General features: G+C 35.0%; 1 protein-coding gene across 10 annotated transcripts in view; it reads right to left on the bottom strand.

Moving 5' to 3' along the window:
• LOC143238544 (metabotropic glutamate receptor 3-like) overlaps positions 1–15,616 on the bottom strand; it is a 38,571-nt gene that overhangs the window by 11,173 nt on the left and 11,782 nt on the right. For 4 of the 10 annotated variants that reach the window (XM_076478882.1, XM_076478884.1, XM_076478879.1 and 1 more), the window contains one exon: positions 13,552–13,827. The exons of 4 other annotated variants lie outside the window; for them this stretch is intronic. The gene's annotated coding sequence lies outside the window, so the exon portion shown is untranslated. Of the gene's footprint in view, positions 1–3,568; positions 3,746–6,598; positions 6,781–13,551; positions 13,828–15,616 lie in introns of those variants that run through there. 2 more of the 10 variants (XM_076478885.1, XM_076478886.1) reach the window with 2 other exon arrangements.

The raw sequence follows: 15,616 nt of genomic DNA, 5'->3' as shown, positions 1-15,616 counted from the left end.
AGTTTAAGACCATACCAAAAATTAGAACTAAACAGGGTAGGAAATGTCCAACAAGAGGTATCAGGAGTGAGTTCCACGACCGTCATTGCAAATAACTTCAAACATTTGCTCTGGCATGGTCGATATAAGCGTTTGCTGAAGGCTGGCTGGAATGTAATTCCAAGTGGTGAAGATGGCTTCACGGAGATCATGCACTGTTTGGAATTGGCGTTCATTTCTACAGACTTCCATTGCCATCCACCGCCAAAAATTTTCAATGGGGTTCAGTTCGGGCGAACACGCTGGATGGTCCAAAAGAATCACGTTATTCGCCAAGAAAAAGTCTTTTTTCCTGCGGGCATTGTGAATTGCTGCGTTGTCCTGCTGAAAGATTCAGTCAATTCCACTCAAACGAAGACCTTCAGTCAATAAGGATGCTCTCATGCCAATGTAGCTAGTTGCTGTTTGACGCCCCTGTATAACCTGAAGCTCCATTGTTCCATGGAAGGAGAAAGCACCCCAGATCATGATGGAACCTCCTCCACTGTGTCATGTAGAATATGTCTTTGGTGGGATACCCTTATAATGCCAGTAACGTTGGAAGCCATCTGGACCATCCAGGTTACATTTTTTCTCATCAGAGAACAAAACCTTCGTCCACTTTTCTATGTCCCACGTTTGGTGCTTCTCAGCAAAGTTTAACCGAGTTGTTTCGTGGTGTGGAACGAGGCGTGGCCTTTGAATACGTTTACGGTTTTCAAGGCCTTTTGCTCGTAGATGCTGTCTTATTGTTCTTGAGCTGCATTTTGCGTCCATAAGGGCCTTAACCTGGTTCCACAATCGGCTGGTGTCTTGCCGGACAACGCGTCGAATCCTCCTGCTCAACGCCGGCAAAATTTTCTTGGGCCAACCCCTTGAAATTCTTGTTCCGTATCCCTTAGGGTGTTTTGAAAAATTTACAACAGCAGTTTTACTACGCCCAATCTCACCAGCGGTGGCACACTGAGAGAGACCTTGCTTTTGCAGCTCGACAATTCTGCCACGTTCAAACTCTGTCAACTTGTTAGCCTTTGCCATGTTTTTACCCAATGTAGCACAGGAGATGTCAGTGGGAGATGTTGACAACGCTAATGGTTGAACACAAATGACTAAATTTCGTTACGTGTTTACCGATTAACGCTTCGTTTCAGTATGGTCTTAAACTTTTGACCAGCTAGTATTTAGGCTAATTTCATAGTGTTCACATTTTCTCTATTAAATGCTAAAAAAGTTTTTTTTCTTATTTTCATCTTTCGAAGCTCTACTCAAATAAGTGGTTGAGTCTAACAATGCAAAATGCATGTTTTTTCTTTATGTTCATTAGCCTTAAGATTTTGGCCAGCAGTGTATATATATGCACACATTTATTATGGCCAACATACCTCAAGGAATAAAACGGCTCACGTAAAATGTTTTACAATCTTTTGGTGAAAGTCGTTATGCATGAATAAAAATATGCTTAACATTTTCATGAAATGTGTTTATCTTAATAACGAAGTTATGTTTATGTACTCTTAAGTATTAAAAGAAGTGTGGTGAGTCTTGCGCGGACAACGAAATAATTGTCACTAGACAAGAGCAACGAATAATAGTAAGGAGTTCGGTGTACTTCTATAAACCATGTACAATTGACTGGACGTCCTGACAGGCAGTTGGTTCTGTCAGAAACCGTACAACTGATTTGCCATCTTGACAAGAAGCTGATTATGTTACAAACTGTATAGCTGGTTGCACGTCCCGCTAGGCAGTTAGTTCTGTTAAAAACTGTACAACTGATTAGATATCTTGAGATGCAGCTGGTTCTGTTAGAAGCTGTACAATTGATTGAACGTCCCGACAGGAAGCTGGTTCTGGACATTCCAAAAGTCAGTTCGTTCTTTTACAAACTATACGAGTGACTGGACATCCCTATAGCCAACTAATTCTTTACGAAACTGTACAACTGATTGGACATCCCGATAGGCAGCTGGTTCTATTAGAAACTGTACAAGTGATTGGGCATCCCGAAAGAGAGCTGATTCTGTTACAAACTGTATGACTGATTGAACGTCCCGATAAGCAGCTGGTTCTTTAAAAAACTATGACTGATTGGACATCTTGATAGGCAGCTAGTTCTGCCAGAAACTGTATAACTGCCTGAAAATCCCGATAAGCAAATGTTTCTGTAAGAAACTGTCTAACTGATTGTTCAAATTGGTGCATGATTGGGGGTTAAACAAAATATGCGACTTGGCTAGTTAATTAACGAATATTTGCTGTAAAATTATTATAAAAGCTATAAATGTACCAATTTGACCGCCAATTTTAACTTCATTCCTTCAAGTCGCACTTTCAGTCTTTTTCTGGTCGCACCTGTTGTTTAACACCTAAGATGTTTTTGATTATATATCACGACTTTTTGTCAGTACACACCAGCATACCACAGTAAGAAAGTTATACTCGATAGTAACCAACATTAGTGTTAGAATCGCAATCCTATTATTCGGAAAAAAACTATACTTTACAGAACCAACCAGGTTCTTTGAGATATATGGTGATAGTTTTCCTCTTTAAAACAATGTTAATAACTTACTTTAAAGTGAAATCATGAAATACAGATTAACAGTTTCATGTCATCATCCACATATACTCGGTAAAAACGTATCAAGCACCATTATTTACGTGGATTGCTTAAAATAATCTCACGTGATGCTAAATCACTTTAATTAACGTAATTTCAAAAACTGAACAGATATTTGCTTCAAGGTTGGCAATAAAGAATAAATAATAATAGCCATCCACCAGTATGATTCTTTTGAAAACTTAAACTACAAACTCTTAATCTACTTTGCTTGGCCTAACCAATACTTGTGTGTTGACGCGTGGTTTCACCCCACAGTTTTGCTACTCTAAATCAACCGTATTTAACCGTAATGACAAAAAAATTAAAAAGGGTCCACCTTTACTCTTAGGTGAAACTGTATAAAGAAATTGAGACCGATAGTTCGTGTGACTTTTTGCATAGGCGTGCCCAAACGTTTTGGTCAAATATGAGCCGCTGTTGTTAAATAACTTTGCATATGTGACTTATATTTACACCACATGAAACTCCTAATTCTAGGCTGTAAAGATTTATAAGTGTACCATATTTGAAAAAAAAAATCATAAATATAAACCGAGGTTTTTCTATTAACTACATTTCCGTACTTTCGATGCAAATAAAATAATAAAAAAAATTCCAAGTTGGAGATTTTACATCTCGTGTACGTCTCAGTGGTTTACTTTGAAATAAAAGTCCAGTATAGCATAGCCTCTGAAAGTATACGATAGTTTGGACTACCACAGTCCGAGCTAGTAAAAGTGGAAAGCTCCTAAACTATTACTTTTGTTCATAACACACATTGTGTCTTGCAGGTCGTTTCGGCAGCACAACACACTATTGTGTGTCTTGATGAAACAAAAAAAGAATAAATAGAATTCCTGCCTAGAAGTTTCATTATCATGCATTCGAACAGTTAGCTTAAACACGTAATAAAATATTTACTGAAATGCGAAAAAATAATATACATACCACTTTTACCGGTTCTTATGAAAAACGAACTTCAGACTTTACGACCTTATTATCCATATCAGTCAAGTGTTAGTTCACTGTTTATGGTTGGGCTGGTCGTTTACGAGTAACATTATACATTATTTACTTTCAAAAATATGTTCATATGAAACCACGTTTAATTCTATAGTTGCAGGTTCGTAAGGGGTAGAACACCTTTGGCAGTAGTATTTATATTAATTATAGTAAGCTACATTAACAGTTTATAACTTTACCCTTCAGCTTTTTTTCTTACCTTTTTACTACCACGAGACAGCTGTCTCTATATGGATCTCTGTCAAAATGTTTTTGCTGCTTTTTTTTTCATACCTTCTCATGTGTATATAACCTTGACTGCTCAGCTGCAGTCTTAAGGGCTTACATCACAGCCTTACAATAAAACAAGGTTTGTTTGTTTCTTATTGGAAGGGGGGGGGGCAAATAGCAGCCACAAATAAAGATGAAAATTATTCTTGTTAATTACAACTAAATGTTACAAATCGGTCATGAAGCACCGTTAACAACGGATTTGTATTTTTATGCCTCTCTAAAACTATTTTTACCGACTTCCAAACAAATATATTTAATTTAAAGCTACTCACACACTTTACAGAATGTCTTTTGTCAAACTGTCAATTTACTTTTCACCTCTGCCTTTCAGACACTTTGGATTATAATGAAAATGGGAGAAGAAAAACTGTCTTTAATTTTGTATTATGCACAATCTTATTATAATGAACGACAAACAAATGTCCTATATCGAGAGACCACGATCTAAAAATAACATACCGTGCTGTACAAAAGTGTTAAGACAATGTCAAAAAATTAGATTTCAGGCTCCTATCAGAGAACAGTAGAAAGTAAATCACAGGTAAAACATCAACATTTTATTAATCTTCATATTTAGTATAACAGAAACTCGGTGGGAGTACTCGAGTTCAGCAAACAGTTAATATTTTGTGTCCCCCTGCTTGTTTTAATAACTGCAGACAGTCAAGCATTGTTATAACATACTTAATCAGTGTTCTTTGGGGTTTTACTTCAAATGTCTCTAATACATTCCCATGACGATTCTTTGGAAGTAACTTTTAATTTGTCAAGCTTTTGATATATCAAATCCCAGATCTGCTAAATTTGGCTGCGATCGGGACTCTAGGGGGCCATTGCATTATTGAAATAACTCCAGGAGTTTCTTTCTAAGCTAACTAATTTCTACACAGGTCGGATGAATATTTGGGGTCATTGCTTCTTGGTAGTAGAATCCTTTACCAATCATAAACAAACCACTGGGTACACCATGACAGATCAGTATTTGATGGTAGTTTAACTGGTCCATTATTCCATCTGTTTTGCAAATATCTCCTGTCGCCTCAGCAGAAAAACACCCCAAAACCATCACATTGCATCACCCTTGCTTCACGGTAGGTGCTATGCACTGAAGTATTTTTTTACCTTTCTTTAGTCGGACATACAACCTAAGCTTTGAACCAAATATTTCAAACTTGGACTCATCCGTCCATAACACCCTTTTCCAATCGTCAACAGTCCAGTTTTGTACTTTTTAGCATATTTCCGTCTCTTGACATTATTTCTAGATTGAAGTAAGGGTTCTTAACCATTACACGACCAAATATGCCATTCTCGTTGAGTCTTCGTGATACTGTACATCTAGACACGTTTCTGTCATTTAGTACGTGGTTGTTTATCTCATGCTTGAGATCAATGATAGTCTTCCTTCTGTCCAGAAGGCTGCATTAACGCAGATTTTTTAACATCAGTATCATTGAAGTGTTCTGCCTTTTCCTTTTCTATATTTAAATATACCTGTCTCGGCCTCACGATCTGGGGTGTACTTGACAGTGTATGGGTAGCATTTCAAGTCTGCAGCAATTTGTTGGAGAGTCCAACCAGTTGATGTACAGCTTTTACGCAAACCCTTTGCTCTACTGACAATTCTCTAAGTGGACGTGGCATGACAACAAAATTTATTGTTTTTCTCGAGGTTTAATTGTGGACTGCTATTAAATTTAACATATATTGGTACCATATGCTAGCTTCTTTCTATATAGTTAATATATTGCATGGGATACGATGACAGTTATTTCGGACCCTAAGTTTGATCAGTATGTTCATTCAAGCAAGACACTTATGACATGCCTTTGGCACAAGTATACGGGAATTCTAAAGAGTGATAAATATTCTCATCTTGGCTCATTCAGTTGTTAACAGGAATCAGTGAAACATTACTATAGGGTTAAAATTTACATTTTGTAATAAAATTGAAAGAATAACAAAATATTATCTTGTCTTAATACTTTTGCTTAATACTGTATATATTTTAAACAAGTAGATGGAATACGTAGAATAACAGATCACTTTGCTTTGTACAAGCCAAGATACCATATAATATGGTGCTAAAGTTTCGACGAAATATTCATTAATTAAAACCAAAAAGAGATCACAGAATAACAGTTCGTACTTTAGTAAAACAAATGAGAAATATACCTACGGTGTTAAAATCAAGGATAATAAGCTTTATTTCTAAACTTTACATAAAGTTTTTGAGCCACCTCTGTTCTTCAACGTCACAGTTTTCACACGTTAAGCAGTATAGATTTATACGTCCTTATATAAATAAACGGTTTCTAACTGGCACATTCAATTTGTTAGGTATTACGAGAACTACTATTAGAATACTATATCATTTATATAACATCACCCAAAGAAACCAGAACACTTTAAACTGATTAATACTATTCTTAATAATAACGCATAAAGTTAGGTGTTGAAGTTGCACCATCGTTTTCAGCAAGTGCTGTTGCTAAAGTACAAGTTACGTATAATACATAAAACAAATATTTAAAATGTAAAATTATTTAAATTAACTGTAAAAAACGTATAAATAAATAAATTATTCTTAAACAAACTAGTATTATCCTTACTTAATGGGTACAAACACATAAGGAATCCCTTATTATTCATAATATATTTACATTTTAAAAAACAACTCACACAACACTATACCAATCGCCTCAGTCAGAGAACGACAAATTTTGGTCATTGTGCCGCTCAGACACACTGCCACCACCTCAACATGATTTTATATCATCCCATTGCATGTTAGTTCAGTAAATAACGCGGCTATCAACTGAAACAGCGTATTTTCACTATTACTTTGATCCTTTCCTAACCCAGCAGGTGTCGCGTTGGCATACTGCATGCGAGCTTGAAAACCACCGTTTCAAAACCATAGCGTTACCTGTGTGTGTCTCAGTTAGACTGAAAGGAAGATAATGGAAATTACTCTAAAAATAATGGAGGAAAACAATTCTTTAAAGTTGTAAAAAACCCACAAATTTCAGAGGCTTATTTTTATATAGGAATATATATATATATAGTTTCTAAAGATATTATTATAACTATGGTAACTGGTAGAAACACAGAAGGTTACTTGAATTTAAAATGATTGATATTTACGCCAAATATGAAAAGAAAACTTTATATACGCACACATGCACACACACACACACACATATATGGTATTTAGGATCCGTGTCTTTTAAAACATGTTAATTGCGATATAATTGAGCTATTCTGATATCTAACTTATACTTCCAGCTACGAATAACGCCATTATTTCCTATACCAGACTACCGTCTTTTAAGTTGTCTGTTTCATATCAGATTACCAATACACCTTGAAGCAGATATTTAAATCTGCCATAGCAGATTATGGCTTGCATAAGTCGTACTTTGTTTTGTTTTGTGCTAGACTACAGAATAAAGATTTCTAACTCTGTCCAAATCACCTGCGTTATCTCTAAACTGCTTACAGAAAAGGGATGATTATTAACACTTATCTGAATAATGACCGTTTTACTCGGATCGCTAATTAGTAACGTCAAATAAAATCGTTTAATATCAACTTTCGATTTTCCAGTCAGATCAGTTTTGATAAAATAGGTTAGGTCAGGTGTAACTAACAATTATAAACTCAAGAGTAACAAATTGTGCTCAATAAGCAGATAGCTTTCAATACAGTGCAGAGAGTAAAAGTGATATCGTTGAATGTCAGATCATTTGGTAATCATTTCAAGAGTCCTCTAAGTTCATCTGATATTATTTACTAATCACATCCAATTATTTTTGATGATTCTGAAACTTAACTCAGGCAGTTTAATCTGCAATATTTTAATCTGGAATTACATTGTTGATGTAATTAGTTTGTTGATGTAATTAGTTTAACCGTTTCCCTTTGAGGCATTTTTGAACATAGCCATAAGATCATGCTAATCACCTCGATCTCCGGAATAGAAAAAGAGTAAGGTCAGTGCACAACAAATCAAAGTGCGTGAAATAACACTCTAACAAAGGACACGCTGTGACGTAAATACTTGTTAGTGGAGTTACTGATGCAACAACAGGATCGGAACTGATACTAAGACCTCCAGTTTCGCCTCAAGCGGTAATATATGGAATTAATAGGAATAAAACGCATAATGTCGAACTAGCAACAGTGAAAAAAACATCTTTCTTTGTCGTCGTTGCTGCCCCATTAAAAATAAAACAAACAATAACATTCGAGCTACGATATTTCTTTTTCGTGATCTAACCCTAATTATTATTTTATGTATTCAGGAAAACACCCTGGACACGAATTATTAGTTATATCGCTCATTCAAACGCTTTTTGAACAACTCGACATTAGTTTAGGTTCCTGTCAAATGCTGTATTAGCGTGTAGTTCATTACATATTGTGTAATTATAATAAGTTTAGATATAAAAGTAGTACATGTTATGGGTGGCTAAAAAGAAATTATATATCACAGAGCTCCCGTTGTGAATCATTTTGGCTCTGGGTGGAGTCTCCCGATGAAAACATTGCTCAGAAATTTTTCAGTACCAATCACAGCACGTAATAGAAATCTTAATGGCAAGAAAACATCATGCAAACATGTTAATATAGTCCAGCTTTCGTTTGTATCGAGTTTTGATACGCTGTAACGTACGTCATGAAATCGAAATTTTAGGTTCTGAACCTTCTGTGGTACGTATACTGTCTTAACTATACATATATGATATGTCATTCTTCTCAAAATTATGCTTACCCATTGCTGAATAATTTTCTTTTATAATTCCATTCCGTGTAACATAAATGTTGATTCCATCCATTTTGTTTAGTATCTCCAGATTAAACCAACTATGTGAAATCGTGGTTTTAATTTGAACAAATCAGGTTTTATTCAGTACTCGTTACTTGTTTGTTATATTTAAAAACACATTCTGAAATTTACTTTTTAATAAACGTTAATCATCCGAACCTTTTTATTAAAGTAAGCAAGCACTTTATGTTGCAACAAAATGAACAACAACCACACAAGAAGTTGCCATACACGTCATAGAGTAAATTATTGAATACCTCTACGTTATAACAATATGAACACGCACTAAATTGGCAGTCATTATCTTACATGGGTCACCAAGAGAACTACTTCAATGTTATAACAATATGAACACGAACCACAAAAGTAGTCGTTATCTTCCACGGGTCACTAAAAAAACTGGTGTTGCATGAACTAGTCTTCATAATAGAAGAACAGGACTACCAAACATACTTCTTTACGTAAAATTTTCTATCTCATCGTACACAGGAATACTGGATATAAAAAAAAAATGACAAAATCGTAAGCATCTTCAGAGGAAACTTAGAACTCAGTGGTGATTCAAGCTGGAAAGAAGGTAAAGTTAATGCAGAGATCGTGCATAATTATCTTCCAAAATTTACTTGGAGCGAAGTTAGAAGAATCCTCCAACCCTGGCACGTTATTATTCTACAGACTAATCACGTGTGAAAGAAAATTTGAATGACAAAACTAAGAATCGGAACTGATGCTGAGACCGTCAGTTTCGTCTTGTGAAAGAAAATCCAAATGACAAAACTAAGAAAAGGAGTAAAATGAACAGATACAGCCGTTAAAACAAAAAGGTGATGGAAGAATTTCTCATGTTAAATCAAAGTGGTAAAGTTTTAAATTCACACACTACGGAAACATACTAACTTATTTTTCTTGTTTGTATGTCACAAAGATGTGAAACTTCAAATAACTATATATGTATATGTACACCTATATACAGGGTGGCCCATAAGTCCCTACCCATCCATATATCTTATGTATCCAGTGTATCTATATGCTGTCCCTCATTCTCGCTGCATAATATTATGCGACGCCATGTTCTATGAGACATTTTCAAGTGTAAATGGGCTCACACCGACCACATTTCTCTGAAAAAACGAAACAACTTTATAATACATGCGTAATTGAATATAACATAATAACATATGGATGGGTAGGGACTTATGGGCCACCCTGTATATACATACAATATATACAATAATAAATTGTGAATATGTATTGATAGAGAACAAATACAGGTGAAAAGTAAAACATAATCTATGCCAACAGATGCGGGGTGTTTTAAACTAATTTAGAAATTACTGTTCGTTATGGTTTGAAGAAGTCGCCCGGCATGGCCAGGTGACTAAGGTGCTCGACTCACAACTTAAGAGTTGCGTGTACGAATCCCTGTCTCACCAAGTATGCTGTACCTTTCTTACCTCTGGCAGCATTATAATGTAACGGTCAATCCCACTATTCGTTGGTAAAAGAGTAACCCAAGAGTTAGCGATGGGCGGTGATGACTATTAAATTAGAGACGGTTAGCGTAAATCGCCCTCGCATAGTTTTGTGCAAAATTCAATTCAAAGTCACTGAGAAAACCCCCTTCAATGTGGTATTTTCACCTGTATTATTTTTACAGGTCAAATTCTTGCGGAATGATGACAAAATTTTATCAAGTATTTATGTTTGAAAATATGTTCACGTTTTCTCTTCAGTGGTCGTCAGTTTGTTATATGAAAGATCAACATGTTATTCATGATCAATGTCCCCGAATGTTGATAAAAGGGAAACTATGGCACTTAATTGAAAGCAAAAACGTCAGTAAAATATCGTTTTATTCATTCACTCCAAATAATTCAACTATTATTTATTTATTACTCTCAGCCTCAAAACGACACAACTTCAATCGCATTTGTTACAGCAAGAAGCCCTCAACAACTGACAATCGTACTCCCCTACTTCATTCAGTGAACTTAGGGTTAACTAAATTCAAACATTCAAATTATCAGTAGGTGGAATTTTATAGAAAACAGAAAATCAAGACATGCTCACAAAAAACCGGCACTAATGGAGGTTTTCCAAGCAACAAATTATCTTGTTTCACTTAAGGCGAGACCAGTAAATGTTTTTTTATGGTTAACCGAGTAAATCAAACCAGGTAATAAGCAACTAAAACAGAAAGGTGATGAATTAAAAGACAGAAGTCAAACACAATTCCGACAGGCTAAATAAACAAATAATGAATTACCAAACAAGGTTCTAGTTTAATGCTGGGGAAAGAAAATTAATCACTGAACAATGTTCTTATAGTCTAATTGAGATTTAGTGGATGATAAACTAACCCTTCAAAAAAAGAGCAACAATCAAGCAGGTTATGTATTACAAAACGAGCTAATGAGCTTAAGTATGGAAATAATGTATTATCAAAGAAACGTCCATCCAATTAAGCTTATATCTCTTGAAATGGAAAGATTATGCCTAGATTGCGAATAATACAATATACAAGGTGGCCCGTAAGTCCCTACCCATCCATATATCTTATGTATCCAGTGTACCTATGTGCTGTCCCTCATTCTCGCCGCATAATATTATGCACAATACGCTTTTCAACTGTAAATGGACTTACATCGGCCATATTTCTCTGCAAAAAAAGAAACAAATTTATAATACATGTGCAATTGAATATAACATAATAACATATGGATGGGAAGGGACTTACGGGCCACCCTGTACAACATTTACTTTTAGATACACAATAAAAACAAAATGTCGTATTTGTTAATATTTTTCATTATTTATCTAAAACTACACACCGGTACGTTTAGGGTTACGATCTTTATTCTTGATAATATAAAATTTTATATTCAAAGCTAAAACAATGTGTTTCTGGCAGTGTTCTAGAGGGGAAGGATATATATGGGTTAATATGAGCGAAAGAGTTAAAAGTAACTAAAATTAAGTTCTGTAAACAGTGAGCTATTAAAGATACAGTGCTCCCCGTTTTAAAATGTAGAACCCGCTGGATGAAGTTTTCTTAAAATCAAAATATAAATCGTAACTTCATGTAGATAAAACGGAATGAAACTGAATTACACATATTTATTTCATTACATGCTTCAGACTGTATTAAATAACATAATAATCGTGACTTAAGAGCCTTATATGCCTAGAGAGAGCGCGTGTTATATATACATGCACACACTACACACTGAGGCTATGGAATGATCCAAGCCTTGCACCATCACACAGTATGCATATACATCCTTGAACGCGTTAAAATGCCACTCCAGTTATTTGATTCGAAGCCCTTGTGACAGTTGGTTGTGTTAACTGGCTAACTTTTCTCTGGTCAGTAGATAAAAACTAGTGAAGACTACAGTTGAACCCTAGAGCTCTCTTGACCTGGCCGTTTATTCCATGTGCTGCATAAAGTACTTCTAAAGGTGAAAACTGAGTTAGTATTCCTTGTTAACTACAAACGCAGGATGATTATCAACTCGAGTATTTCGAACACTATGTAAGAAGAACCAAATAAAATAAACTGGTGAAAGATTTTGCATACATGCGTAGGTAACCACGGAAGTAAAGTCCAGTGATTTCTAGAAATAGTAAAGAGGTATCACTATAGCAACTATTAAGTGTTAGTGTCGTTATTTTTATTGTTACCTATACTCTGTCAGTGGTATTCGATACTTGAGCACATAATATCAACTCAGGGATGGTCTATCCACAGAGATACAGAAGAAAGAATCCTCATCTGTCTGTAGGATTTCAAATATTACAAACTGTTTAACTTCAGTTAATTAACTTCGAACATTACTACTTCTACGAGCACATTAGATATTGTTGCCGGTAAAAATTTACGTGTTCTTCAAATTTAGCCAGCAGTCAAAACAAGTGTACAGGTGTATCAACAAGGAATTAATTTGCTCTTCGTGAACGTCGATAAAAGATTCAGTTCTCAGTGTTGTTTGTAAGTTTGTAAAACTATTATATATAAACCATCATTTGTAATAATTATTAGTAATAACCGTTATTATAAATTGTATTTTTTTTTGTTTGTTTATTAAACTATATTTATGTTGGCAAATATCATAAACTTGATACATATTAATATTTAATTAACGATTAAATTCAAATTCAAATCTCCGATTATTTGAAATAGTAATACGTTAACATATGTAACATAATAAATTAGACTCGTCCCAAATAAATAGTAATACGTAACAATAATTACCCTTATTGTATAATAGACACTTCAGTGTATGATTGTTTGTTTGTTTTGAATTTCGCACAAAGCTACTCGAGGGCTATCTGTGTTAGCCGTCCCTAATTTAGCAGTGTAAGACTAGAGGGAAGGCAGCTAGTCATCACCACCCACCGCCAACTCTTGAGCTACTCTTTTACCAACGAATAGTGGGATTGACTGTCACATTATAAAGCCCCCACGGCTGAAAGGGCGAGCATGTTTGGCGCGACGGGGATGCGAACCCGAGACCCTCAGACTACGAGTCGCACGCCTTAACACACTTGGCCATGCCGGGCCTCGGTGTATGATGCGCACATTTTGACTGATGTGTTACATTCTGGACATTGCTTTCACACAAGATGGATTCTGTAGTAAGGATTTCAATGATGTGCAATATCCGAACTGCTGTTATTTGTGCATGTTTTTACTTGTCTGTCCCAATTTCCAAACTAGTTTTTTGACAACTGTTGTACACAATTTATATCTTGTGTTTTTCCTGCAGCACTATACCACAAGTATTGCCTCAACGTTGCGTACCTTTTACTGTTTGAGCTCTAGCAACATGAACTGTTGTTCCAAACGTAATATTGTATTCAGCCTTCCATTACTCATGACAAAATAGTGACTATCTGTTCCATCCTGTTCTTTTATCCTGCTTAACTTGAATATAATCACTTGAAATCCCTTTAATGTTATTTCCAAAAACGACTGGAACGATTTCTTATGTATCTTTGAAAACTTGCTGACTTTATAACCAACCAGCACGTTTTTGTGATGAATGACTTCGTTTGGATTATTTAATGTTGTTTACATCTGTAAAAAAAATAACACACTTATAATCATACGATCATCTCAGCTAATAATATGTCAATATAAGGAATGTTTTTGTACCTTCAAAACAACAACATTCAAACCATAAATTCTGTTCAAACTATGAATTTTCAATAAAACCCTGTGTATACCAGAAAAATCATGAAATTTACTTTGTACTGAAAAATAAAACAAGGTTACACGAAGCTGTTACAACAACTCTAAGTACTGGACAAAACGTTTCACACAAAAATTCTGGAGTGAAACGTTCAACGTCAGATGTAACAACTGTACTTACACTAGTGTGCAGTTAAGAATGTACTTTGTAACTCCAGTCGACTGATGTGCAGCTGTATTTTACCTAATGATAAAATTTTATCTTCCTAACGAAAAACCAAATCAGTTAAAGTTTTGGTGGGTTAGGAAGGACGTGATATTCTCAAAGAGTTTTACACATACCATCTTCACTAAAAGCAATGAAACGGGTGGATCTCCCACCTAAAATGCCGTTTAGAATAGTTTTGCTCCCTTGTGGCTCACCGATAACTCTAAAGGGTTATAATAATAAAACCATGTTTCAGTAGCCGTGGTGAGCACAGCACAAATAGCCTGCTCTGTAGCTTTTAACTTAACTAAACACAAAGTTACAGCACAAACTATCCTTTTACTGAGTTTCAAAAACAAATATTCTTAATATAAGCTTTCATATTTAAACTGTATATATAATAAATGTTTGGAGTTAAAATTGATGTACATTCGCACGTTATTCAACAAAAGTATTTTATTTGCTTGTTTCTTGAATTTCACATAAAGTTACTCAACAGCTACTTACGCTAGCTGTCCCTAATTTTAAAGAGGTAAAAAGGAGGGAAGGCAGTTCATCAACACCATTTACAATCAACTCATGAGCTAATCTTTGTCAACGGATTGATCATCTCAGTATTATGTCTCCACAGCTGAAAAGACAATATGTTTGATGACGTGATTCAAACCTGCAACCCGCAGATTGTAAGTCGAGTGCTCTAACCCCATCAGGCCAAGGATGGCCTAAAAATATTTGAAAAGTCGATTAAATTACTTGGTGTAATAGCAGTTTTTGCCTCACTTTGCGGCAAATTTATGATGTATCATTTCGTAACAGAATGAATTCATAGATCAAGTAACTTTCTTGCAAACAGAATATCAATACAAATTAACATTGTTTATATTATTTGAGATAAGTAATATAAGTATAAAAAAGGCGAATAAAGTTTGTTAACTTGATTATATATACAAGGTGTCGTCCATGGCACCACACATTCATACATACGACGTCTACTATAATAAAACCTATGTCACGTACCTTCATAACTTCTCTTAGACGAAGCCTATACCACTGTGCCTGTGTAACTTTTCTTACCATAAATCCTATGCCATATATCACTGAAATTTCTCTTATAACAAAGCTCATTGCACAAGTCTCTCTAACTTTTCCCAAGAGAACTATGCCACGTATCTTTGCAATGTACTAACAAATCTCTGAATCTATTTCATGAGACATAAATATCCCTATAATCCTTCACTTTCCTACATTTCTTCATCATGTGCTTCTTAATTAATCAAAGATAAATGTTCTAAGATTCATTATGTATTTCTATTTGACTTCACGAACAAGAAAAAAAAATATTCCTATTTACCTTGCATGAAAAAAAAAAAAGAGCATTTATAATCTAATAAACCAAGCAGGAAAAACTTGAAGTAGTTCACCAACTTAGTTAATTCTAGGCTATCAGATAATTATCCACACATAAGG

This window comes from Tachypleus tridentatus, chromosome 13, assembly GCF_004210375.1.
Source record: "Tachypleus tridentatus isolate NWPU-2018 chromosome 13, ASM421037v1, whole genome shotgun sequence".
NCBI lineage: Eukaryota > Metazoa > Arthropoda > Merostomata > Xiphosura > Limulidae > Tachypleus > Tachypleus tridentatus.
Note: the sequence above shows the minus strand (reverse complement) of the source record. Positions and strands in the feature narration are given on the sequence as shown.